Source organism: Alexandromys fortis, unplaced genomic scaffold, assembly GCF_014885135.2.
Source record: "Alexandromys fortis isolate MF-2015 unplaced genomic scaffold, M_Fortis_MF-2015_v1.1 scaffold_61, whole genome shotgun sequence".
Lineage (NCBI taxonomy): Eukaryota > Metazoa > Chordata > Mammalia > Rodentia > Cricetidae > Alexandromys > Alexandromys fortis.
In genome coordinates this window covers 9,613,513-9,640,058 of record NW_026067962.1, presented here as the reverse complement: position 1 = coordinate 9,640,058, position 26,546 = coordinate 9,613,513, and the positions used below count along the sequence as shown (strand labels likewise).

Sequence of the window (26,546 nt, the reverse complement as noted above, 5' to 3'; positions counted from 1 at the left end):
TTCCAATGTTGAAAAGGGCAATAAAACAAATAAGTCAAAGAATGATAATGTTGATTCATGCATCACTGGGTAAAGGGGTTCCAGAAGTGGTCAAGATTTCCAGTTTCATCTTAGGACAAATACTTGTTGTGTTTTATGTGGTTGAGTGATGGGTTTGTGTGTGTGTGTGTGTGTGTGTGTGTGTGTGAGAGAGAGAGAGAGAGAGAGAGAGTCCAACAGGGACTCCAAAGATGGGAAGGAAGACAGCGAGAGCGAGGTGTGATTGGGGCGGGGAAGACATCAGTTTGCTTTGGAACATGCCGAAAGTGGTGTTTTTTTACATTCTCTCAGTAGAAGTGTCAAGTGGGCAGTGAGTTTCACAGTTCTGCAGCTCAGGAAGAAGTGTAGGCTGTGAATGAAGGCAGTGACTGAAGGCATGGGAGGAAGGAATGTTGCCTTGGCAAGAAGCCTTGAGTAGGATGGGCAGCAGGGCTAGGGTAGAACTTTGAGGAATGCTACCTTTTAGTGTCTGGAGGAAGGGAAATGATATAAAATGGTAAAACACACCTTAGAAAGAGCCAAGGAACTGGGAGAAAAAAATCCATGGAAATTTATAAAAATCTGCAGGAAAAAGAATAGAAGCCCTTGATAACCTTAAACCTTAGTTTTGCTTTTAAAAAAATATTCAAGACTGCCCAAGCTGTGACAAAATCTTCATCTTTCAACACCTCTGGGCAGCACATTCTGTTCAGTGAGGCATCATGGAGTCATTCAAATAGAACGTATATATACTCCCTAAGAAGCTACATGTCTGTGTAATGAAAAGATTTACACAATGGAAACATTGAGAGGGAAGAGAGCAGACTAATCGCAGATCTTCACTAGTCTCTAAACTCCTCCAATCCATTCCCCAGTGTCATCCACAGGTCTTAATCCACCACCTGCTGAGGCCACACTTGTCCCCCTGTCCCCATCTCTACTGGACCACACAGATCTTCTCTTCCAAACTTCCCTCCTTTCTGTCATTGCTCTGTCCCATCTCCCAACCTCAGAGGCACTCCCTGGGATCCACAGGCTAGTGAAGCAGGCTTAAGACAGACCTGGACATCTTTATCCATATCTCCAAGTCCAATCCCCACCAGTCTCATTCCCAGCTGCAGCATCTCTTCACTCTCTGCTCCCAGTCTCAGGGGACTAAGCAGATCCTGGCGGAACACCCTGCTTTCTGATGGTGAAATCCATCAGAGATTCTATCTCCTAGCCCATTCCCATTCCTAAGTGTCAGCTCTCAGTACCTAAAAATAGATTTTACCTTGAATCTCTAGTGGCCACACCTATCAGAATCCCAGAAAAATTTCCCTCCAGGTACCACACAGCCAACATACTTTCCTAAGAATCAGAGAGGGCAACAGAAACCATGGAGAAAAACATTTCCCCAACAAAAATAGGACCAGATATTAACACCTAGAATTACAATCTTTCCAAACCTAGGTACCTAGATGCAAGTGTGAAAACAATAAATAACAGTCAGGACAATATGTCTCTACTAGAGTCCAGAAACCCTACCACAACAGGCCCTAAGTATTCCAACATGATGAAGCACATGAAAAAGACATTAAAATAGACTTTATATTATAGACATCCTTAAAGAGGAAATTAATAAATCCCTTAAAGAAATATATGAAAATATAAAAAAGTAGTAGGAAATGCATAAAACAGTTCAAGACCTGAATATAGAAATAGAATCAATGAAGAAAACTTGAACTAAGGGAAATTAGAAATGAAAAATTTAGGAACTTGAACAGAAACCTCAGTGGGCAAGCCTCACAGAAGAGGAACTCAGGCACTGAAGACATGCTAGAAAAAAAATGGATACCTCAGTCAAAGAAAACATTAAATCCAAAAGACTCTAGGCATAAAACATCCAGGAAATCCAGGACACTGTGAAAAGACCAAATTCAAGAATAATAGAAATATAGGAAAGAGAAGAAACTAATGTCAAAGACACAGTGGATATCTTCAACAAAATCATAGAAAAAACTTTCCCTAACTCAAAGAAGGATATGACTATCAAGGTTACAAGAAGCATTCAGCATACCAAATAGACTGAACCATTAAAGGAAGTCTCCTCAACACATAATAATAAAAACACTTTTAATAATATGCATTTAATAAATGCATAGTACAAAGAAATAATATATATGTATATACATATGCATATATATAATAACATATAAAGGATGACCTGTTAGAATAGCATTCGATTTTTCAATGGAGATTATAAAGGCCAGAAGGGCTTGGACAGGTGCTCTATAAACTCTAAGAGACCACAGATGCCAGCCCAACTATACCCAGTAAAACTTTCAACCACAATAAATGTAGACAATAGAACATTACATGATATAAACTAAATTTAATCTCTGTATTTCCTCTGTGCAGTCTGAGATAGTTGATGTGTGTGGGCTGGGTGCCTGTGGAAAGGAATCATGGTATGATCTGAGGAAACTGGAGGAAGACAGCAGAAGCCGAGCCACAGACTTACAGCTACTTGAGTGTCAACCCAAGTTGGAGGGAAAGCTGCTTGTTCTTCCTGGCCGCCTGGCTAGCTTAGACCTAAAATAATCACACAAAAACTGTATCAATTAAATCACTGTTTGGCCCATTAGCTCTAGCTTCTTATTGCCTGACTCTTACATACAAATTTAATCCATTTCTATTAATCTGTGTATTGTCATGTGGCAGTGGCTTACCGGCAAAGTTTCAGCATGTCCGACTCTGGCTGCAGCTCCATGGTGTCTCTCTCTCTCTCTGCCTTCCTTCTCCCAGCGTTCAGTCCAGTCGCACCCCCCCTCCCCCCACCTAAATTCTGCCCTATTAACAGGCCAAGGCAGTTTTTTTTTAATTCATTAACCAATAAAAGCAACACATAGACAGAAGGACCTCCCACATCAGAATGTCCTTGGTCAAATACATAGATCTGGAAAACATCTCATTGGAGGAGGTTGTTGAACTACAAAATGAAGAAAAATGGACCACACCCTAGTCAGAGCAATTCATGTTCCATGATGTCTGGGTTAGCTCAATCAAAGGGGGTAGAAGAATAGACCCTATTTGGTTCTTATGATAAGACTTTTTATTTATTTATTTATTTATTTATTTATTTATTTATTTATTTTTAAAGATTTATTTATTTATTATGTATACAGTGTTCTATCTGTATGTATGCTTGCTGACCAGATGGGGCACCAGATCTCGTTATAGATGGCTATGAGCCACCATGTGGTTGCTGGGAATTGAACTCAGGACCTCTGGAATAGCAGGCAGTGCTCTTAACCTCTGAGCCATCTCCCCAGCCCCTGATAAGACTTTTTAGATCTGATCCTTTGAAGGAAAATCAATAATGACCATCGTGGGACATACAAATGCTGTGAAAGATGTGACTTGGGTGAAAATCAACAGTTTGTCCTGTTCACTAGTGAGTGCCCCAGTGGACCAGACTCATGGGACCAGAATGAGTCATGCTGGGGCTGTGGAGTCTATAGCATGGGTAGCTCAGGAACTAAATCTTGCAGTGCCTCTTGGGATAAGATGCTGAAGATCTGGTTTGCAGTCACCACAGATGAAGAAGATGAAATGGAAGAACCAACAAATCAGCAGAGAAAGCAACCGAAATCAGCAATTGGGGCTCACAAGGACTCCCTTGGTGACCTTCTCTGGCCACACAGAAACAATTTGCTCACTGCTTTTGTCAGATGCTGAAGAAATCTGCAGTGCATCTTGGGATCATGCAGTTAGAGGGTGGGACATTGACCATGGTGGTCTTAAGTCAACTTTGACAGGAAATAAAGTGTTTAATTGTAGTCCCCATTCTCCCCTTTTTAAAGGTTTGGCACCTGGAAACACAGATAGGCATGTTAGACTGTGGGGTCCCTGAACTAATGATGGATCTTTGGTGTTGTTATCCTTCACCTCACCTACAGGCTGGGTAACATCAGTGGTCTCCTACCCTCGAACAACAGCTGAATTCAGGCTTTTTAGATAACATTGTCAAAATGTGGGATACAAGAAATTGTAAAACTATGAAGAGACACCATGACCATGGCAACTCATAGAAAGAAAAGCATTTAGTTGGGGCTGGCTTACAGTTTCAGAGAGTTGGCTCATTATCAGTATGGGAGGAAGCATGATGGCATGCAGGCTGCCATGGTGCTGGGGAAAGAGCTGGTAATTCTATATCCAGATTGGCAGGGAATAGAAAGAGAGAGAGATACTGAATGTGTTAGTCAGGGTTTCTATTGCTGTGAAGAGACACCATGGCCATGGCGGCTCTTAGAAAGGAAAGCATTTAATTGAGGTGATGGCTTACTGTTTCAGTGGTTTAGTTCATTGTCATCATGATGGGGAGCATGGCAGTGTGTAGGCAGACATGGTGCTGGCTACATTTTGGTCAGAAGACAACAGGAAATGGACGGTGACACTGAGAAGAGACCTCAAAGCCCGCCCCCTCGGTGTCACACTTCCTTCAGGAAGGCTGTGCCTCCCAGTAGCATCACTCCTTGGGCTTATGGGGCCCAGTTCCATTCAAATTACCACACTGGGCCTGCTTTGAGCTTTTGAAACCCTAAAGCTCACCCTGTAGAGAGACACTTCCTCCAACAAGGTCACACCCCCTAATCCCTCTCAATTAGCACCACTCCCTAATGACCAACTGTTCAAATATTTTTATCCATACCACCTGATGTTTTCAGTAATTGGGACTTTCAACACTGGGGGGTCAACCAAGAGCACAGTAACACCCTATAATATATTGGAAATCTCTTGTACATTCCTGACTGATGACTCAAAAGAGGGCTTTCATACCTAGTCTTGGCAGTTTTTTTTTTTTTTAGATTGTCCTTGGGTCTTGGGGAGAGCATAGTCAGCCCAGATTGGAAATTTTCATTTGAAGTGTATGTGTTTATACACAAACCATGTGTGGTTTTTTGCATTTTAGGTAGTTAATAGTGTGATTCCTCATGACTTTTTCAAACATCCTTACTGTTTTATCTACCCCCATCCCTTCTTAGTCTGTATTTATTTTTCTACATTTCCCTAACTACAGCCCCCATTTTCCCCATTTCCCCCTTCAGATCCCATGCGCTCTGCTATTCCTGTCTCTATTGATCTCCTACCCCTGCGATGGTCCCTTTTATTTCGCTGCTTTCTGTAGTTACTGCAGGCTATGGATGTGCATAGAAAGCTCTGGAGCTAGGAATCTCATATGAGAGAGAACATGTGATCTTTGTCTTTCTGGGTTACCTTACTCGGTACCTTACTTATTTACGTAGTATGATCTTTTCTAGTTCCATTCTTTCTAGGCAGGTTCATGATTCTCTCCTCTCCCCCCCCCTCCCTGTAGGAATTCCTACAGCCAGTAGCCTTTAAGTTACCCGCCCACTTGGGCGTGGCCTCTTACTATTTATGCAGATGCAAAGCAGGCCCCTAGCCTCTTTTGGTCTGCAGGATTTGGTTGCTGTTCTCTGTTCCAGTAGAGGATTGTGATTTGTGAGTCTGCCCCTAAATAAATAACCCTCTATTAGTCTCAATTCTGAGCTAGTGTGGGATTTCTTTTAAGCGTCCTTCACCTCTCTCCCTCTTCCTCTCTCCCTCCTCCCCCCCTCTCTGAGACAGTATCCTATTAAATATCCCTGACTATTCTTAGTCTGTAGATTAAGATATTCATGAATGTTCATGAACTAATAGAGACCCACCTACCTCACCCCCGATTGCTGGGATTAAAGGCGCGCACTGCCACCCCTGGCATGGTTTTATTTTTCTTTCCAGTTTAATAGTATTCCATACTGTATCCATATAAGATTTGCTAATTTGCTAATTTTATGTGCCATTACGAATATCAGTGTGTCGCATCTACTAATTGTTTCAGCAGACATGCCACAGAGTCATGAGGGGAATTGCTTTGTCCCATAGCTTTTTCAGTTCTAGTATTTCATGTCTTCCATTTCCATTTGAGAGAGGGAAACTCGGCGCTGAAATTAACCAGACCCATGGCTAGGACTATAGTCAAACCAGAGGCCTTAAGCCATGGTAGTGCATGCCCATGGCCAGAAGAAGAGAAAGGGGAGACTCCATCAGGAGATGGGTAGGTGAGGTCATGAAAGTGTTAGAAGCGTGTTTCACGTATGCCTATGCCTTCCTTACTTCTAAGGTACACTGCTGCTACATTTCTAGAATTTCTGCTTTTAAAAATGGAATGTGTACTACAGGTATGCCTTTCATTTCTAAGTTTAAATTCTTACATTTTAAATCCTCTTGATCTTTGTTTTTGTTTTCCTTCTCCCATGTCCTTTCTAAATGGATTCATCTGTACCCAATGCTAATCGTGCCTTTGATCTTTAATAAATTGTCATATCCATTTATCATTCCGAACAGCTTCCACTTTCAGTGCCAAGACTGTCAGTGCAATATGAGATCAGTAATTGCTAAGCATCCATCATTTCTGAAGTGATATGTCACTAAGTTCTTGGCAATCCACGATAGTTCACTAACCTGAGTCTTGTTGAGTCAGAATTAATGTCAAGTGTTTTTCTTTGTTTTATTTTTTTTTAATGTAAAACTATTCAAAGGAAAAAAAGCCTCCTTTAACCATTGAATTTTTACTAAGCCGTTTATGTAAGCAAACTCGTGTTTTCAGACATAATTCTAAGCACTCTGAGCCTGACTGGCTGACAATTCAGCCACTTCTTATGGTACTGTCATTAAGATGGAGCGATAGTGATAGGTGAGCCACGAGGGAACAGCCACATGGTAATTATTCTAGCTTCTTTTCTTTCTGGGCTAGAAATAGCTTGGGATGTAGCCAGTGGAGACCTGTTAAGAACCTCTTACTAAAGGCCACGCATTCATAAAATATATCTGCTATTCCCTCACAGAATGCCTTTTGGTCCCCTTCTAATAATGGGCACCTTCTACCAACATATAAAATACAAGAGAAAAGGAACTTCAATGGTGGGGTCCAAGTTGCACCCAACTTCCGAAATAGAATTCTATTTGTCCTGGAGTAACTGCTGAGGCAGTGAAGAAGGATATGCCATTGACTTTGCTGGGACAACTAGCCTTGCTCTGAGAACTTGAGGCCCTACTTCTGTGCTTTTTTGTACCGGCGTTCTATGAGGTGGCCTCTGAGACACTCTGGTTGAGTGAGAGTTAATTTGCACAGGTTTAAGATTGCCCTTGTTTTGACTTGGAAAGACTGAAGCAGCAGAAACAGCTGAATAACCGGGTTTCCAAAATCTATTAGCAAAGCCCCACACTTGCTTTTAGAAGTACTTCCCAACCTGCATCCTTGCTGTTCCCAGTTATCACCTCGCATTTGCTGCCATGCAGAACTCTCAACACAGCTGGCCAAACAAGCAACACAAGCTAAGCTTAGAAACTGAAGTAAGGGGGCTGTGACAAGTGCATGCATCAAAAGAGAGCCATACAAAAGAACTCTCAGGCTGCCTTTTACTTTGCTTGTTCAGCTTCATGTACTGTCTATGGATCAGCCCAATGGAAAAACAGTGAAAACCTCTTATGTTCTGGTGACTAGGTACCTGTTAATATTGCACCTAAGTCAAGATAGACTCAGTGAACAGTTTTACTATAAATTTGTCCAATCCTCTCCCAGAAATCAGTAAGAACGGCCCTGTAGTTCAGTTTTATTACATGGTATGATATGTTCAGGGGATGATAAATTAATAAGCCCTAGACAATGGTCATTTGGCTGGAAGATATGATAGAAAAAAAATACAACGACTTTTTGTAAAGGATGTAAAGGCAGAACATTCTATTTTAGGAAAGAATATAGTTATATAAATGGAAGCACACAGAGTGCTCAGGGCATTTTAGTCTCTTTCTTTCCCATCATTAAAGATTCTTGTAATCCACCGCACCCAAGAGGGCTTCCAATCATCAGAAATTCAATTTGCTCAGTGTCCACATGTTCAGTGGCCGAGCAGGTCTCACTGTCAGTGAAACACCACGACCCTCACCTTTAATTTTAGCTGCATATTACCTGATGAATGAGAGCTGGGAAAGGGAGGACAGCTAATTTAGTCACTGTGGATTCAGACCCCAGACTTGAGCGATCTTATCTGCCTATCTTCATCAGTAGGCACAGTGGGATAATTGTAGTGTGTTTCAAATTCATGTATGACAACTGCCTGCAACACTGCTTATGCAGTGGACATGCATTTTGATTTTTTGGGGGGAAATTAGCTGATAAGGGGTAAAATTAAGCCTAAATAAATCTGTATTTTTAACTATGGACTTTCTCCCGAACCTCAAATACAATTTTATTTAAAAAAATCTCTACACTTAACAGTAAGATGGCATGTCTGGGAAGTTGACCTAGCCATTAAATGTAGAAGCTTACATTCTGGGTGGGCATTGGTGGTCGTTTGCAATTCCAGGTTTGTATGACAGGCGGTTCCCAGAACAAGTCTGCTAATGTTGCTATCCATATCCAGGAGCTCTCGTTTGATTGAGAGCCCCTGCCTCAAACAGTTTATCTAGAAGAGAATCACTGAGGAAGATTCTTGGCAACAACCAGGTTTTCACATGCACTCATCTTTTTGTGCATGCGTACCTCTATCAAAATGCATATAAGCATGCTTACCACATGTATACACATACACAAAGAAAAGCAAAAATTAACCTGGGGTAACTTGTTAAAAATATGCATAAATGCATATACATACTAGTGTTAAAAGTTAAGAACAACAATAGAAGGTTGGTAGGAAAATTATTCAGTTTAATATTTGCTTTGATCTGCAGTATACAATAGGAAGTGGTCTGTGTGACTGGGACCACAGAGGGGTGCTGTCTATTATAGCCTTGCAAGCAAGCATTAAGGATTCACTGATAGTGAATCTAGCTCAAAACAACTTATTAATCATAAAGAAATGGAAAGAATTAGATGCTTAAGTCTGGTTTACACACCCTGGCAGAAAGAGCTGTTAAATTATTTAGTTCCCTTCATCTCTCGTATTTTCTCCCCTAAGTCCAAACTAAATTAAAAAAAGCTTGGTATAGTTTTGCATAAATATGAATGTGACTGTGCCTATTGGCGGACATCATTGATATTATGAATTTATTGTTCTTTTCTATTGGGTCAATAAAAAGTTTAGGTTAGTCATGCTTGCCTGGTTCTTCTGCCACACTAACCACCACAGTTACTACAAAAGACTTCCTCTTGTACTGAGAACTGGTAGTTAGTTCATCTCCATTCATGAGGAATCCGCACAGCCAGAACAGGAGAGAACTGTCTCCAGTTTCAAAGCCATTCCTAGGAGAGATCCACAGGAGTTGCCGGGTCCAGTGTGTTTCTTGGACTCAAGAGGAGTAGAATTTTATAACACTAATTGAATTTACCAAGACAAGAAGCAGTACAGTAGACATGGAACCAGAAGCTAAGATTTTCATAGTCTCCCCAAATTATAGAATTGTAGTAGTATTCTAAGACTTGAAGTAAGTGTTCAGGGAAAGAAACGTGTTGAAATAGAAGCGGCGGCGGGGCTGCGTCCCCAACACCCCGGCCGCTTGGCTAGCTTATGCCCTAAATAACAACACACAAACTGTATTCATTTAAGAACTGCTTGGCCCATGAACTCTAACCCTTACAGGCTAATTCTCGCACCTGGACTAGCCCATTTCTAATGATGTGTGTAAGCACCCCAAGGTGCGTTTACCGGGAAGAGTCTAGCCTCCGTCCATCCTGGTGTCTCTGCTCCAGAGAGCAGAGCTGTTGGGTCTCTCCTGGAACAGAGCAGAGTCTGACCTCACTTCCTCTTCCACCCAGAATTCTATTCTGTTTACTCCTCCCACCAATGCTTTAACCTATGAGGCCAGCCAAGCAGTTTCTTTATTGCTCAATGACCTTCCTCCATCAGAAACGGTATACATGAAAACGAACTAGCATGCATTTTGTTGATCTCTTGAGTCATTTCTTTGGGACACCTGAACAAAAACAAATATGTCATCATAGTTCTTCAGCAATGAGATGGCTGATTTAATGTGTCATCTTGTTTGAGCCATCAATGGCTAGCTATATATCATCAAACACTCTTTATGTGAGTGTCTATGACAATGCTGATGGCTGATGTGAATGTCTGAACTGATAGACTGAGGTGAAGGGATTACCTTCCTTGCTTGAGAGGTTCATATCCAGTGAACCCAAAACTTGGCTAGAACAAAGACTGGCCTTCATGTGGTAGGAACATCCTGCTTCTCAACTGTTTGAGTGCGGGCAGCCGTTCCTTCAGGCTTCTTGATTCAAACTGAAAGTGAAATATACACCTATTTTCTTTGACACCTCCCCATCCACTTGTCGACTGGAATTTAAATGGTAGGTCTCTTGTGTCTTAATCCTTCAGATGATAACAAGAGATTCGGGGTCTCACCTGCATTACAATCTTGCTTCCTGCACGTCTGTGAGCCTTCATAACCACCACAAGTAGCCTGGCTCCTCCTCTTCTCCCTCCAGGCAGAACTCTGACTGATTCGGCTAGATTCGAGAATATTGTAATGCTTCAGTTTTGCACATGTCTGCCCCAGCATTAGCTTCTTTTTCTGAAAGCTCAACAATAAAGACTTACAAGGAAAGCACTTTGCTCTGCTCAGGCAACTGTGTTAAACTGTTTTGTTCGTATTTATTTATTTATTTATTTTTATAATTGGTACTCCATAGCCCTACCTCTTAAAAAGACAGTTTTAATACAGGATTTTATAAATTCTTACCAAATGTGAGATGAAAATTGTGCAGAAACTCACAGTAATGAATTAAAATCATACTAATATGACTGCTAGATCTATAAATAGACATCTGTTTTAATTTATAGCTGAACACAGACGGTGGGCTGTGTTTGCCTATGACTTGATTGGTTCAGGGTAATAAATTGCTAAGATATCCAAAGGTACATGTTCTTTGCCGTGCAAACATCGAATAGGAGGAAGGTAACAAGAACGTGACACACAGAACTTCAATTATCCTCTGATATAGTACAATCTCAAGGGTCACCTCCTTAGGTACAGAAAAGCCAAAGGCATCACTTGTCTTTAAGGAAGTCGCACAGCTCCATTTAATGCTCAGTCATTTGGCAAACACATAGGTTAATGTCTTTAAAGTGAAAAAGTAAGGCGAAGGAGAAAGAGTTGCTGTGAATTCAGCAGTGAAATTTCAGGCCTTGTCTCCTTGACAGAGCTAGGGTAGTTGATACAGGGAAACCAAGGTAAGGAATGGAGCTGAACCAGAAGTGCCGAGCAGATGAATTGCGTAGGATTTCTGCACACACTCGAGTGCACTGGCATCTGAACTCAGAGAGCCTAAGTGTGTGTCTGGAAGAGTAGAAAGGTGGAGTACATCATTCAGGTCACCCCCATGGGGAAGGTCTACAACAATGGTGATTTTCATTCCTGTTCCAGTGGTCCCCTAGCCTGATTTTGCCGTCAGCTTTATATTCAGCTATATAACCACTATTTTATCATCATTTCAATGAATATATAAACACTTAGGATTTAACATACGCAAAACTGAAAGTGTCTCCTTCTCCTTCATGCCCACTCATCCCCATGATTTTTCCAACAGCTAGCAAATTTACGTCTCCGTTTCCACAGGTGTGGAAACGAACTTTCACTAATTCGTTCACGTCCCATACTCAGTCTATCAGATAGTTTTGTTTCCAGAGGTTTCTAATATGTAGTCACTTTTCCATCCATTTCTACCTGATTCAAAAGGAAAGCATACTGACATGTCAGCCAAGACAACCCAGCGGTCACGGTGATTCTCGTTAAGATTTTGACTATTGGTAAAAGTAAGAGAAAACTCAATAGAACTGAAATCCACCTGCACCACACACAGGGCTGTGTGCCAGAGAGGGGTGGCAAGGAATTTCAGAGTTTAGAACTAACTACCCAGGTTCACCTAGACGATAGTCTAAAATGCACAAGAGATAACCCAGTAAGCAAATGAGGCAAAGATTGTTTTATGTCCCGCAAGTGGAACTAACAGGGCAATAAATTAAATATGTATAATTCCACTTTAGACACCCAGGAATGATCTCTTTGAGGAGGTGACAGTAGGGTGGGGGCCTGCTGAAGGACAGCCCCGTCTGGTAGACTGTGTAGGCAGAGACTGTTGACTAAGTACCGACAAATGCAAGGCCCAGAAGGAGAAAGATCACCACTGTGCGTGGTCATGAACGCTGTGGTTGGTGTGCCAGTGGGAAGCAAGGCACATGACGCTGCCACTGACCCAGGCTAGGCAGGGTTCATAAATCTGAGCTAGCTCTTCAGTTTTACTCAGATGACAGAGGGACGTGATTTTAATCAGGGGGGTGACAAAGCTAATTTGCCAGTAAAAGCAAGGATTATTGCCTGAGCTGAACAGACATTTCTCTGATGCCATTTCCTTTTCAAAATTGAAACCAGTCTTCAAATTGACCTGGGTTTATACTAATTATCTGTAGAATTTTCCCTGCCGGAGCTCTTTCTTTCACTGAGTGGCAAGTTCAGCCCATGCCAGCTGAAATTCAGTGGTAAACTACGTCCGGCCTGATGAGGGCAACATTTGACCAAGTCATTGGAATAATAAGAAATAGAGGGAATACTTAAAAAGAATTACTCTTCTTGGTTTCTAATAACCTTAAAAGGTCAGACTGTTTAATTGGCCTTTACCTTTGGATAGTTTATTCACTGAAGGTATTTGTAGCATTTAATTTGTTTGGTTTCAAAACCATACAAGTTAATGGAGTTTATAGTGAAAATGAAATCCACAGAACTACCAATAATCTCGAAATATTTTACATCTTAATAATTACCTGTGTCTGAACAATTACCTTTACTATCTTAATGACAATAATAAAGTTCATGTATTTTCTTATCATGAAATTTCTAATGATAAACTGGAAAAGTTTGTATTTTGACAGCGATCAAATGCATCTTAATTTGCACGTACTTCTTATACTTGAGTATCTTAAGCTACTGTACTCTTGCAGAATAACACAGTAGAACTGTATTGAAACTCAGTAGGACTAAACCACAGCTCCTCCCTAGAAGATTATCCGATTCCATTGACTCGAGCGAAGTCCTGGTATTGGGTGATTTCTCCTCCTGTGGTGATATTTCCCACAAGTCAACCCTTTTCATACTCTGCCGCATTCCACTCATGGCTTTGGGAGAATTCACACACAGTATCTTCATGACCCCCCCCCCCCTTTTTTTTTGCAGTTTCTTGAATTTTTAAAGAGGATCTTGGTAGTCCATTACCTACCTCCCTATAGAATGGGGTTTTAATGGGGGGAAATTCTTCATTCAGGGCTCTTTGGAATTAAATCATTTCCCATTTCCCTAAATCATAACTCACGCAGCACCTTTAAAGAGATGACCTACACTGCCTCAGATGGAAATCTTAAGTTATACGTCTGTGAAATAAATCTGTCCCACGAAAAGTTATGCTGTAACTTTTGAATATGGGCACTCCAAAGTTTTAATCCTTGATTATACTTAAAATGTCATTTTAGCTCCCTCTTAAGGGTTATATGACGTGGTTCTGAGGACAAAGTATACTGATTAGTTATGATCAGACTAATTACTATTTTCATTCTACCTTCTTCTTACAGTTGCTTTAAAAGGAGAAGCTAATTAATAGATGGGATGCTAATATTTTATATTCAGAGGATTCAGTGCACTGGGGGTTGTTCTCCACATTTACAGTGCTTCTTCAGTGTTTCTATTAGGACAACGAGCAGGTATTTACTGCATCTGTTCTAGTACAAGCATCAAGATGGTGTTTTCACATCACGAGTTTTTGCTACAGCCTGTAAAGAATGGGGGAAAAAGCCACTTTCTTTAGTTGAGGCCATTTGCTACCTCGGATAAATGTATTGTCAAAGTAAAACAAACACTTGTGAGAAAAGGTAGAATGCTTTGCAAAAACAGGCACAGCATTTTGGGCTTATGTTTTTACCATTTCATCAGGGTTTTAAGAAAGTGGCGGGAAATTCTTTGCATAAGGAAAGAACTATTTTCAAATTAATAATTCAATTATTATATTGAATATTATTATTATGATTATCTTGTTGTTTCTTCTTTCTAATTGGCTATTCCATGACACTTTAATGAGATTGGTGTTCCCAACTTTAGGGAGAGCACAATACTAGCCTAATCCTTGGATCTGAGACATATCTATGTGTCCAACATTTTAGTCTTATTATCCCATATTTGTAGTGCTTTAAAAATATTTTCTGTGTTTCGGGAGGTCCCATTTATTGTCACTCTCAGTGTCTGTGCTACTGGGGTTATATTTAGGAAGTGGTCTCCTCTACCAATGCATCCAAGGGTATCTCCTACTTTCTCTTCTATGAAGTTCAGTGTGGTTGGTTTTATGTTGAGGTCTTTGATCCATTTGGGCTTGAGTTTTGTGCATGGCAATAGAAATAGATCTATTTGCATTCTTTTACATGTTAATATCCTGAAACTGAGAAGTTTCTGTGAAGCAAAGGACATGGTTAAAAAACAAAATGGCAGCCTACAGAATGGAAAAAGATCTTCACCAATCCCACATTAGACAGAGGTCTGATCTACAAAAATACAAAATATACAAAGAACTCAAGAAATTGGACACCAAAAGAACAAATAATCCAATAAAAATGAGGTACAGACCTAAACAGAGAACTCTCAGCAGACGAATCTGAAATGGCTGAAATACACTTAAGGAAATGCTCAACATCCTTAGTCATCAGAGAAATGCAAATCAAAACAACTCTGAGATTGCATTTTATACCTGTCAGAATGGCCAAAATCAAAAACACTGATGACAACTTATGTTGGAGAGGTTGTGGGGTAAGAGGAACATTCCTCTATTACTGATGGGAGTGCAAACTTGAACAGCTGCTTTGGAAATCAGTATGGGGATTTCTCAGAAAATTAGGACATAATCTACCTCAAGACCCAACAACACCACTTTTGGGTATATACCCAAAGGATGCTCAATCATACCACAAGGACATGTGTTCAACTATCTTNCTTGCACGTACTTCTTATACTTGAGTATCTTAAGCTACTGTACTCTTGCAGAATAACACAGTAGAACTGTATTGAAACTCAGTAGGACTAAACCACAGCTCCTCCCTAGAAGATTATCCGATTCCATTGACTCGAGCGAAGTCCTGGTATTGGGTGATTTCTCCTCCCGTGGTGATATTTCCCACAAGTCAACCCTTTTCATACTCTGCCGCATTCCACTCATGGCTTTGGGAGAATTCACACACAGTATCTTCATGACCCCCCCTTTTTTTTTTGCAGTTTCTTGAATTTTTAAAGAGGATCTTGGTAGTCCATTACCTACCTCCCTATAGAATGGGGTTTTAATGGGGGGAAATTCTTCATTCAGGGCTCTTTGGAATTAAATCATTTCCCATTTCCCTAAATCATAACTCACGCAGCACCTTTAAAGAGATGACCTACACTGCCTCAGATGGAAATCTTAAGTTATACGTCTGTGAAATAAATCTGTCCCACGAAAAGTTATGCTGTAACTTTTGAATATGGGCACTCCAAAGTTTTAATCCTTGATTATACTTAAAATGTCATTTTAGCTCCCTCTTAAGGGTTATATGACGTGGTTCTGAGGACAAAGTATACTGATTAGTTATGATCAGACTAATTACTATTTTCATTCTACCTTCTTCTTACAGTTGCTTTAAAAGGAGAAGCTAATTAATAGATGGGATGCTAATATTTTATATTCAGAGGATTCAGTGCACTGGGGGTTGTTCTCCACATTTACAGTGCTTCTTCAGTGTTTCTATTAGGACAACGAGCAGGTATTTACTGCATCTGTTCTAGTACAAGCATCAAGATGGTGTTTTCACATCACGAGTTTTTGCTACAGCCTGTAAAGAATGGGGGAAAAAGCCACTTTCTTTAGTTGAGGCCATTTGCTACCTCGGATAAATGTATTGTCAAAGTAAAACAAACACTTGTGAGAAAAGGTAGAATGCTTTGCAAAAACAGGCACAGCATTTTGGGCTTATGTTTTTACCATTTCATCAGGGTTTTAAGAAAGTGGCGGGAAATTCTTTGCATAAGGAAAGAACTATTTTCAAATTAATAATTCAATTATTATATTGAATATTATTATTATGATTATCTTGTTGTTTCTTCTTTCTAATTGGCTATTCCATGACACTTTAATGAGATTGGTGTTCCCAACTTTAGGGAGAGCACAATACTAGCCTAATCCTTGGATCTGAGACATATCTATGTGTCCAACATTTTAGTCTTATTATCCCATATTTGTAGTGCTTTAAAAATATTTTCTGTGTTTCGGGAGGTCCCATTTATTGTCACTCTCAGTGTCTGTGCTACTGGGGTTATATTTAGGAAGTGGTCTCCTCTACCAATGCATCCAAGGGTATCTCCTACTTTCTCTTCTATGAAGTTCAGTGTGGTTGGTTTTATGTTGAGGTCTTTGATCCATTTGGGCTTGAGTTTTGTGCATGGCAATAGAAATAGATCTATTTGCATTCTTTTACATGTTAATATCCTGAAACTGAGAAGTTTCTGTGAAGCAAAGGACATGGTTAAAAAACAAAATGGCAGCCTACAGAATGGAAAAAGATCTTCACCAATCCCACATTAGACAGAGGTCTGATCTACAAAAATACAAAATATACAAAGAACTCAAGAAATTGGACACCAAAAGAACAAATAATCCAATAAAAATGAGGTACAGACCTAAACAGAGAACTCTCAGCAGACGAATCTGAAATGGCTGAAATACACTTAAGGAAATGCTCAACATCCTTAGTCATCAGAGAAATGCAAATCAAAACAACTCTGAGATTGCATTTTATACCTGTCAGAATGGCCAAAATCAAAAACACTGATGACAACTTATGTTGGAGAGGTTGTGGGGTAAGAGGAACATTCCTCTATTACTGATGGGAGTGCAAACTTGAACAGCTGCTTTGGAAATCAGTATGGGGATTTCTCAGAAAATTAGGACATAATCTACCTCAAGACCCAACAACACCACTTTTGGGTATATACCCAAAGGATGCTCAATCATACCACAAGGACATGTGTTCAACTATCTTCATAGCAGCATTGTTTGTCATAGCCAGAACCTGGAAACAACCTAACTGCCCCTTGACCAAAGAATGGATAAGGAAAATGTGGTACATTTACACAATGGAGTACTACACAGCAGAAAAAAATAACGCATCTTGAAATTTGTAGGCAAATGGTTGGATCAAGAAAAAACCATATTGAGTGAGGTAACCCAGACCCAGAAAGACAAATTAATATGTAGTCATTCATAAGTAGCTTTTAGACATAATACAAAGAAAAACCAGCCTACAGTACAAATTCCAGAGAACCTAGATGACAAAGAAGACCCTAAGAGTGACATACATGGATCTATATAGGAAGGTGACAAAGATAAGATCTCCTGAGTAAATTAAGATTGTGGGGGTCATGGGAGAGGGTAGAAAGGGAGAGAGGTGGAAGGAGGGGAGTGGAGAAAAATGTATAGTTCAATAAAACAATAGAAAATAGTTTATATTCTTTATTTTCCTATTTCCTTGTACTTTGGGTAAACATTGTCTAGTTCTTTAATTTTAGCATCTTAAAGTTAAACTTTAGAATCTTGGTTTTAAAATTATTATTATTTTCTCAAATATTTCTTTTAACTAAACATTCCCTTCTAAGCAGAGGCTTTGAGATCTGATATTTTCAGGAGAACTGAGTGCAAAATTAGTTTCCTATTATCCCTGTGATTATATATTTGGTCCATGGTTATTTAGAATTATTAATGTTTTCCAATTTTTAAATATTGAGAAACTTTATCATTATCATTATATTCATATCAAATTTAGCTCCATTCTGATCAGAGCAAATATAAAATACAAAATATCAATTTTAACAAGTGTATTGGGCCTTTTTATGATCCACTGTTTGCTGTGCCCCAGAGGCACAGGCACTGCCCACATTCTTCCACTGTGTGGTGCTCTAGTGCACCCGTTTAGGACAAAGAGCCCACAAATGTAATTGGAAATTTCTCAGTAACTAATCTCTTGGATTCTGTTTGTTAGTTGGTAAAAGGTGTGACAATCTCCAGCTACAGATGTAGGTTCCATGGAATCACATCTTCCATCTGAATCAGCTCTCTGTTTATGGAGGCTCTCTTGTTAAGTGTATGTACATCCATTATATTAATATTTTTGAGGAACCAATCCTTTCAATGTTGAGAAACATCCTTCTATGTTGCTAGAAAGCTTCTGTCTTACATGACATTTTACTTCCATTTGAATTCCTCTGCATTATATTTAATTCTGACCTTTTCCTCACATATTCATTTCTTAAATATATTACATACATGCATATGTAGGTAGGCTTGTCCTTGTTTGAGGAAGTATGTAACTGTTGGGACAAGCTTTGAGGTATTTTATGTGCTCAAGCTGTGCCCAACATGGTACATAGTTTTTCCCTCTGCTGCCTCCAGGTCAAGATGTAGCACTCTCAGCTCCTTCTCTAGCACCATGTCTGCCTGCACGTCTCCGTACTTCTTGCCATGATGATAATGAACTAAACCTCTCAAACTGTAAGCCAGCCCCAATTAAATGTTTTCCTTTATAAGAGTTTCGGGGTCATGGTGTCTCATCACATAAGCAGAAACCCTAACTAAGGTAGTCTTTTTGGTGGAGTTTTTTCCCTTTGATGAGTATGTAGTGTCCTTCCTATTCTTTTTTGATAGGTTTGGTTTGATGTCTGTTTTGGCAGATAACAGCAGTTTATTTCTTGGGCCCATTTTCTTGGAATATCCGTATAATCCTCTTATACTGAGGTGATGTCTAGCCTTGTTAAAGGGTATTTCTTGGTTGCAGCAGAAGGATGGACCCTGCTTTTGCACCCATTTTATTAGTGCCTTTTTATTGGTGAATTGACACCATTGGCATTGAGAGTTATTAATGAACAGTGTTTGCTGGTTTCTGATATTTTGTTGTGATAGTATGGTTTTCTCTCTGTCTTTTGATTTTCTGGTCTAAGATCAGTTATTCTTTGTGTTTCTTTGGTGTCATTAACCTCTTTAGGTTGAAGCTTTCCTTCCATCACCTTCTGTAGAGTTGGGTTTGTAGACAGATACTTCTTAAATTTGGTTCATTGTGGAGGGTTTTTCTTTCTGCATCCATTGATATTGAATGCTTTGAGTACAGTAGTGTGGGCTGGCAACTGTGGCCTCTTAGAGTCTGTAGAACATCTATCTAGGCCCTTCTGGTTTTTAAATAAAGTCTCCATTGAGAAATCAGGTGTTATTCTAATAGGTCTGCCTTTTTTTTTAAATCTTAGTTGGTCTTTTTCCTCTCCAGCTTTTAATATCCCTTCTTTAGTATGGACACTTAGTTTTTTGATTGTTATGTGTCATAATGAATCTATTTTTAGGTGGTGGTAGTGCTTACCTTTAATTCCAGCCATTGGATGGCAGAGACAGGTGGATCTCTGTGAGTTTGAGGGCAGCCTGGCCTATAGAGTGAGTTCCAGGACAGTCAGGGTTTTACAGAGAAACCCTGTCTTGAAACCCCCCCCCCCAAAAAACCTCCCAAAAACCCAAACATTCCCTCCCAACACCTAGACTACTGTAGTTATCTTTTAAAATATTTTAGCCATTTTATTATCAGCTTCTTTATTTTTAAATTATTTTATTACTTATTACTTACTTTATTATTTATGCACACACAACATGTGTGATATGTGTGAGCACCTACACAGCCAGAAAATGACTTAGGAGCTCCAAGAGCTGGAGACACAGGTGGATGCCTGCCAGCTGACGTGGATTCTGTGAGCTCAACTGGGTCTTCTGTAAGAGCAGGACACACCCTTAACTGTTGAATCACCTCTGTGGTCCCCATCCCTTCATTCTTAGGTTGAACTAAATGTTGTTGCTATGGGAAGGTTTCAATAAAGCAGACATGTTTTCTTCTTGCTTTAATTTGAAGTTTGTGTCATAATATTAGTGCATATAAAGCCTTCAGATTTGGGAATGCCTTATTTTACATGTACTCTACATAATTTCCCATGCATATTTCATGAGTGTTTAACTTATGATTCATAAAATGGTTGTATTTAAAGTATGAGACATTGAAATTACCAACTCTCTTTTGTTGTTCCTTTACTTCATATTTTTAAGTGTGTCTTATTTTCGTGTGTGTTTGCATACATACCTTGTATGTATACACCCGTGCAAGTCAAAGGACAACTTTCTGGAGCTGACACTCTCCTTCACCCATAGGTTCTAGGATGTCAGTCAGGGCATCAGGCATGCACAGCAAGGACTTTTGTCAGCTGACTAATCTCACTGATCCTTAGTCATTTGTAAAATGACAAAATTCAGTGTTTTATTTTAATTTGTTATGTCAACAAAGAAAAGGAAATTAAATTTTTTTCCTGAGATAAAGAATAATGAAAATGCAGCATGCAAAAGCCAGTGGGAAGGAGGCAGACAGGGCAGCTGCAAGGAGACCCTTTAAGACAGTGAGTGCTATGTCAAAGGAGAAGGAAAGAGAACCCAACAAAGACCTATTGCTGTAGTTTGAGGATCTAAGAAAACATAGGAGAGTCCTCTGATGGTCCTGAGGGTGAGCTCTGGGATGATGTGATGTGGGTGATGTGAGTGAGTATGAACTGGCCTGCAGAGGTTGATGCTCCTGATGATGAGCCCCAGGGAGAGAGAGAGAGAGAGAGAGAGAGAGAGAGAGAGAGAGAGAGAGAGAGAGAGAGCCATCAGAGGTTGATGCTCCTGAGGGTGAGCCCCAGTGTGTGTGTGTGTGTGTGAGAGAGAGAGAGAGAGAGAGAGAGAGAGAGAGAGAGAGAGAGAGAGAGAGAGCCATCAGAGGTTGATGCTCCTGAGAGTGAGCCACAGAGGGTGATGTTCATGCCCCGACATAAGGAACAGATTAGAAATTCATTCTTGAGAGTCGTTGGTTCTGTGACTGCCTCATGGGTCCTGCAGCAATTCCAGCATTCTTCTCCAGCCTGGCTTCTTCCATGATAACCTGTATTTCTTTTCTGCCTTGCAATCTATGACATGAATGAAGGCATTCATGTCTCAAACCTGCCCCTAATTTCTCAACAAATTAGACAAAAAATAAGAACGACAACAGATAAAATAGAGGAAACCATTACAAAGATTGCAGAGAGAAAGAACTGTGCTTTTGGAATGAAAAGAAATCTCCACTCCCCAAAATGTTAAATAGTCTGAGCAGAAAAAAAATCTCTTGATTCAGAAATGCAAAGTAGAGATGTTACATGACCCAGCAGAAATGCAGAGCAACATATGATGCTGTTACCAACAGCTATGTGCTAAACTAGGAAAATCCGGATGAGCGAATAAATTTCTAGACAATTCAATATGCAAAGATTGATTTAGGAATAAACAGGAGAACTGAGCAGATCATTGATAAATAAAGAGGGCTGTGGGGAGATGGCTGTGTGGGTAAAGTACTGGCCTCAGAAGTATGCAGACCAAGTTCAGATCCTGAGCACTCATGTAAAAAGTGCTGGCTTCTGTACACATATGCATGCGCGCGCACACACACACACATGCATACTCACAAATAAATTAAGAAATAATAATGTGAAGAGATGGGAACATTAACAATGTTTCCAAAATACAAAAATCCGTGTCCTTACTCTTTCATCATTGAATTCCAGCAACTGTTTTAAGAAGTCAATGCCAATTCTCAAACTTCCAATGAAATTGAACTTACATTTTATAACTCCTTCTATAAAACCATTATTACTCCAATATCAAAATCAAAGACACTAATCAAAAGCACTAAAACAACAATGACAAAACCAAGCTAACATCTTTGCTGAACACAAAGAGGCAAAAACCTCAGCAAAATACTATCACACAAACCAAGAGCAGTGCGTGTGTGTGTGTGTGTGTGTGTGTGTGTGTGTGTGTGTGTGTGTGTTATTGTTGTTGGGATCAAACCCTGGGCCGTGCACATGGTAGGCAAATGTTATACCACTGGGCTTTATCCCCATTCCTATAAAGCATGTTAAAGACCATAATCATTCACCATGATCAAGTAGGGTTAATCCCAATGCTGGGAAGGTTGTTTATTATATGCTACAAATTGCATTAACAGAATAAAGGCAGGCAGCCTGCTCATTTCATGAAAAATAAAAGATGTTTGACAAGATTAAGTATTCCTTCATAAAAATTCTTAGGTCGTTAGGGTAGTGTGGATATGAGAACACAGGCTGAACCTTCTACTGCAAAGACACACCTAATGTCTCACAGAGTAGCTAAAGTTTGAAAGCTTTTCCTTTGAGGTCAGGAGAAGACAGTGGTACTCACTATCTCTACATCCACTCAGCATAAAATTACAATCCTAGTCAGAGCATCTAGGCAAGAAAGACATGAAGGCACCTATGACAAAAGAGAACAAATTATATTGTTTGCAGCTAACAGAGTCTTAGGTGTAGAAAACCATGAAGACACCAACTAAGGGATGTAAGAAATTTCAGTAATTTTCATTATACAATATCAATATGCCAAATCAGCATTGTTTCTATATACTAACAGTAAGATGTATGAATGAGATTCTATTCATATTGGCTACATTGACTAAGCAAGCAAACAAAAGGATTGGAGTGGAAGATGTTTGAGGTGAACTCTTTACTCATTACTAATTCATTCCTTCCACCTGGACCTTGTTAAGGGGTGGACTATTCAGGTTTAGTATGGTAGACACTGACTAACTTGTACAGCCTTCCAGGATGGAGAAACATTAGAATATTCTAGAGGGTGGGACTCGTTGAGGAAGCATGCATTCATTATGTACAGAGCTGGTCTTGGTAGCCTTCGCCACTGGCTAAGTCGTGGGCTATTGTGTCAAATATGCATTTTCAAGAGAAGGTGCAATTAGGGCTTTGTGTGTGTGTGTTTGAAACTTCCTTACAATTAAAGGATCCATAAGGTTGCATCAAACATATTTAAATTAATGTGAGGAGACCCATTTGCTTGTTTTTCTGTTTCTGGTCTTTGTTCTTTTTCCATTTGTTAATTCATTCTTGCTCATGTAAAATGCCTTTTCATAAGAATCTACCAAGATATTTCACGTTTACCACAGGGCTGTTGGAATTCTCCTGCTTATCTTTGGCATCTATGAAATCTATATTTATGGTTTATAGACCACCACATAGCTTATTTTTATTGTCCTTGTGCAATAATAATTGAGCTTCAGTCCCTAGGATCCTTTAGTTATCTCTTCTATAGATTTTTCAGTACTTATTCACTAGTGTATGGTTGATGTTCATTATGAGTTTTCTTAAAGTATGGCACCTTAGGAATGCTGAGAGGGAGAAAAATAGTCTTCCCCAAGTGATGTGGGAGTGTCATATATCAATCTGTTGATTTCATTGGTTAAGCAATAAAGAAACTGCTTGGCTGGCCCTGATAGGTTAAAACATAGGTAGGAGGAGTAAACAGAATAGGATGCTGGGAGGAAGAGGAAGTGAGCTCAGACCCGACAGCTCTGCTCTCTGGAGCAGAGATGCCAGGCTCCGCTCTCCCAGGCAGCTCCGACCCAGGATGGACGTAGGCTAGAATCTTCCTGGTAAGCGCACCTTGAGGTGCTTACACAGATTATTAGAAATGGGCTAGTCCAGGTGCGAGAGTTAGCCGAGAAGAGGCTGGATATAATGGGCAAGCAGTGTTTAAAAGAATATAGTTTGTGTGTTGTTATTTCGGGCATGAGCTAGCAGGCGGCCGGGGTGCTGGAGACTCAGCCCCGCCGCTCCTATTTCAACACCCAAGGAAGAACACACTAACTGGTTATCCAGTACCAAATGGTCATCCCTGAAAACAAATAAGTAACATTATACAGAGAGAGCAGGTTGTATATATGAGTATACATGTATATGCATATATGTACATGGATATAAAAACAATTGAGAAAAAAAAAGAGGCCATGACTTTGAAAGAGAACAAGGAGCAGTATATGAGAGAGTTTTAAGGGATGGAATGGAAGACAACAATTATATAATTAGATTATAATCTTGAAAATAAAAAAATAATTTGAAAAACAACAAAAGGTAAAACTAAAGGAAATGTTTTGATTTTGAGATCACAAATATAATCTCACCCAGGTCCTTTATTTGATCAAGAAACCTAAGGCCTACTCAGTTAATTGACTTAAATATCCATAAGGATTAAAACACTTAGCTTTTCCTTTCAAAGACACTCAGTAAATTTAGAAAAAAGATATTTTCCTCACGGGTAGCACAGCATCTCTTTATCCGGTTTCTTCCACTATGCCATCTCTTTGTGTTAGTGTAGCACAAAGACCTGGGATTGTTGTTCTCTCTCCCCACCCTCTGTTTTATGTGTGTTGTTGTACTTGCAGTGCAGAAGAGGGCATCTGATTTCCTGGAACTGAAGTTACCGAGGGTTGTGAGCTGCCATGAGGGTGCTGGGGCTAGAACCTGTGTCCTCTGGAAGAGCAGCCAGTACGTTTAACCACTGAGCTAGCTTCAGCCCTGGATTCTTTACAGCCAAAGTCATAAGTACAATATTTTTATTTTTACAATTGAGAGTCTCTGACACTTTGTCCAATTGCTTTAATTTGGCAATGGAGAGGTGGTGAGTCGCCTAACTCAGTTATTCTAGCATTTGATTTTGTCCACCTATTCCCCCTTATGATCCTTGCAGTCTGGAAGGAATTACAGTTATGGAAGGACAGATGGCATGTGCTCACTCATCCAAACCAGTCTTCACCCCTTGAAGTCTTTAACAGAACTAATTTTATTAACCAAACTGCAGCCTTCCTAAAGTAGAGATAAGTTCTCTGCTACTATGTGCTTACCTGTGGAATACAGTCATTGCACCAGAGGACGGTATCTTAAATCATTTCTACAGATGCCACCTTGAGAGACGAAACCAGAAATCTTTACTGATAAGAAAATTATGTGCTCCTATTCCAGAGCATCCAGATGAGTGATGTTTCTCAGGATCTTAGCTCATTTAAATTATTTGTAGCTTCTTTGTCCAGAGCTTAGTATAAAAACCTCACCACTGATTTTATGAAATAAAATAGCATTCATGATCATCTTAAATTGTTAAAGAGCCTTGATACTGTATAAGTAAATTCAATGTAATTAATTTTAACACATAAGAATAAAAAAAATCCTGAAAAAATACTATACAATAAAAGTATGAAAATAAGCTCTAAGTTCTTAGCAAAATTTCTAGGTTTCCTCAGATTATTCATAATTGAAATTTTGGTAATTCTGTTATTTGATAACAAGTTTCCTAAGAAATAATGATATTGAATTTCATATCACTATATTATACTTTAAAAAAGTGAAAATAGATAATCACTAGACTAGAATGGTATTTGAAGATACACTATTTTATTTCTGTATAAGGAAATACTGCATTTGTACTTTTTATTACATAATATTTATTTCCCCCATTAATATTTAGTCACTGAGTCAAGAAAAGACAAGATCTCTGTCATTTTGGTTCCAGTGAAGATAAAGGATATAAATGTGTTACTAACTTAATGGCATACATTTTTATCATTGTCATAATGGGTCAGGAAGTAAAACATTGTATCCAACTTATCTTGCATCGATCACCACCACAGTTCTCTCAATGTGTATTCTCTTCTCGTTACTCCCTGGGTTATGACATCTGGCGTTCTCTATCTCAAAAGCCTTCTGTTTTCATGTTAGCACAGCTTTCCTCTAAAGGAAGACACTGCACCAAGCATAATGTTTTATTTAACCAGCAAGTACATTTTCCTTTTGTTCTGCTCACTACGAGGGCTGGTCTCTGAAACACGATTATTTTAGAATAGATCTGTGGCTATTGTACTTTGGTGCACATTAGAATCACCTGAGAGGGTTTTCACAAAGCCTGAAGTCAAGGCATAGTCAAATTAAATCTGGAAGTGGAATTTAGACACTGTTATTGTTTAAAAAAAAAAAAAACCTCAATGTGCAACCAAGTTTGGAAACAAAATGTAATAAATGGAAGGAGATTATGAAATGTTAGGATAAAGGCAGGCCCAGTTTCTAAGATAATAATAATTATCTTATTATGAGGTGGAAGTCTCACATTATTGGCCAGGTGGGCATCAAACAACTGGGTCCAGGCAGCTCTGTGTCCTTCACACTCCTACCTGAGCCTCTGCTCCAGCGGTTCTCAGCCTTCCTATGCTGCAACCCGTAACATATGCCCCCATACAGCGCCTCATGTTGTGGTGACCCTCAACTGTAACATTACAGTTCTCAACCTTCCTATGCTGCAACCCATAACATATACACCCATACAGTGCCTCATGTTGTGGTGACCCCCAAATGTAACATTACAGTTCTCAACCTTCCTATGCTGCAACCTGTAACATACGCACCCATACAGCGCCTCATGTTGTGGTAACCCCAACTGTAACATTAGTTTCATTGCTGCTTCACAAATGCGATTTTGCTACTGCTGTGAATTGTAATGTAAATATTTT

The 26,546-nt window shown here is 39.6% G+C and overlaps 1 protein-coding gene and 1 pseudogene across 1 annotated transcript in view; both read left to right on the top strand.

Annotated features, from left to right (window-relative positions):
• Nucleotides 1-26,546, top strand: part of Tmem232 (transmembrane protein 232) — a 264,584-nt gene that overhangs the window by 153,233 nt on the left and 84,805 nt on the right. The window lies entirely within an intron of this gene.
• On the top strand, nt 297-5,188 carry LOC126508298 (ribosome biogenesis protein WDR12-like; annotated as a pseudogene).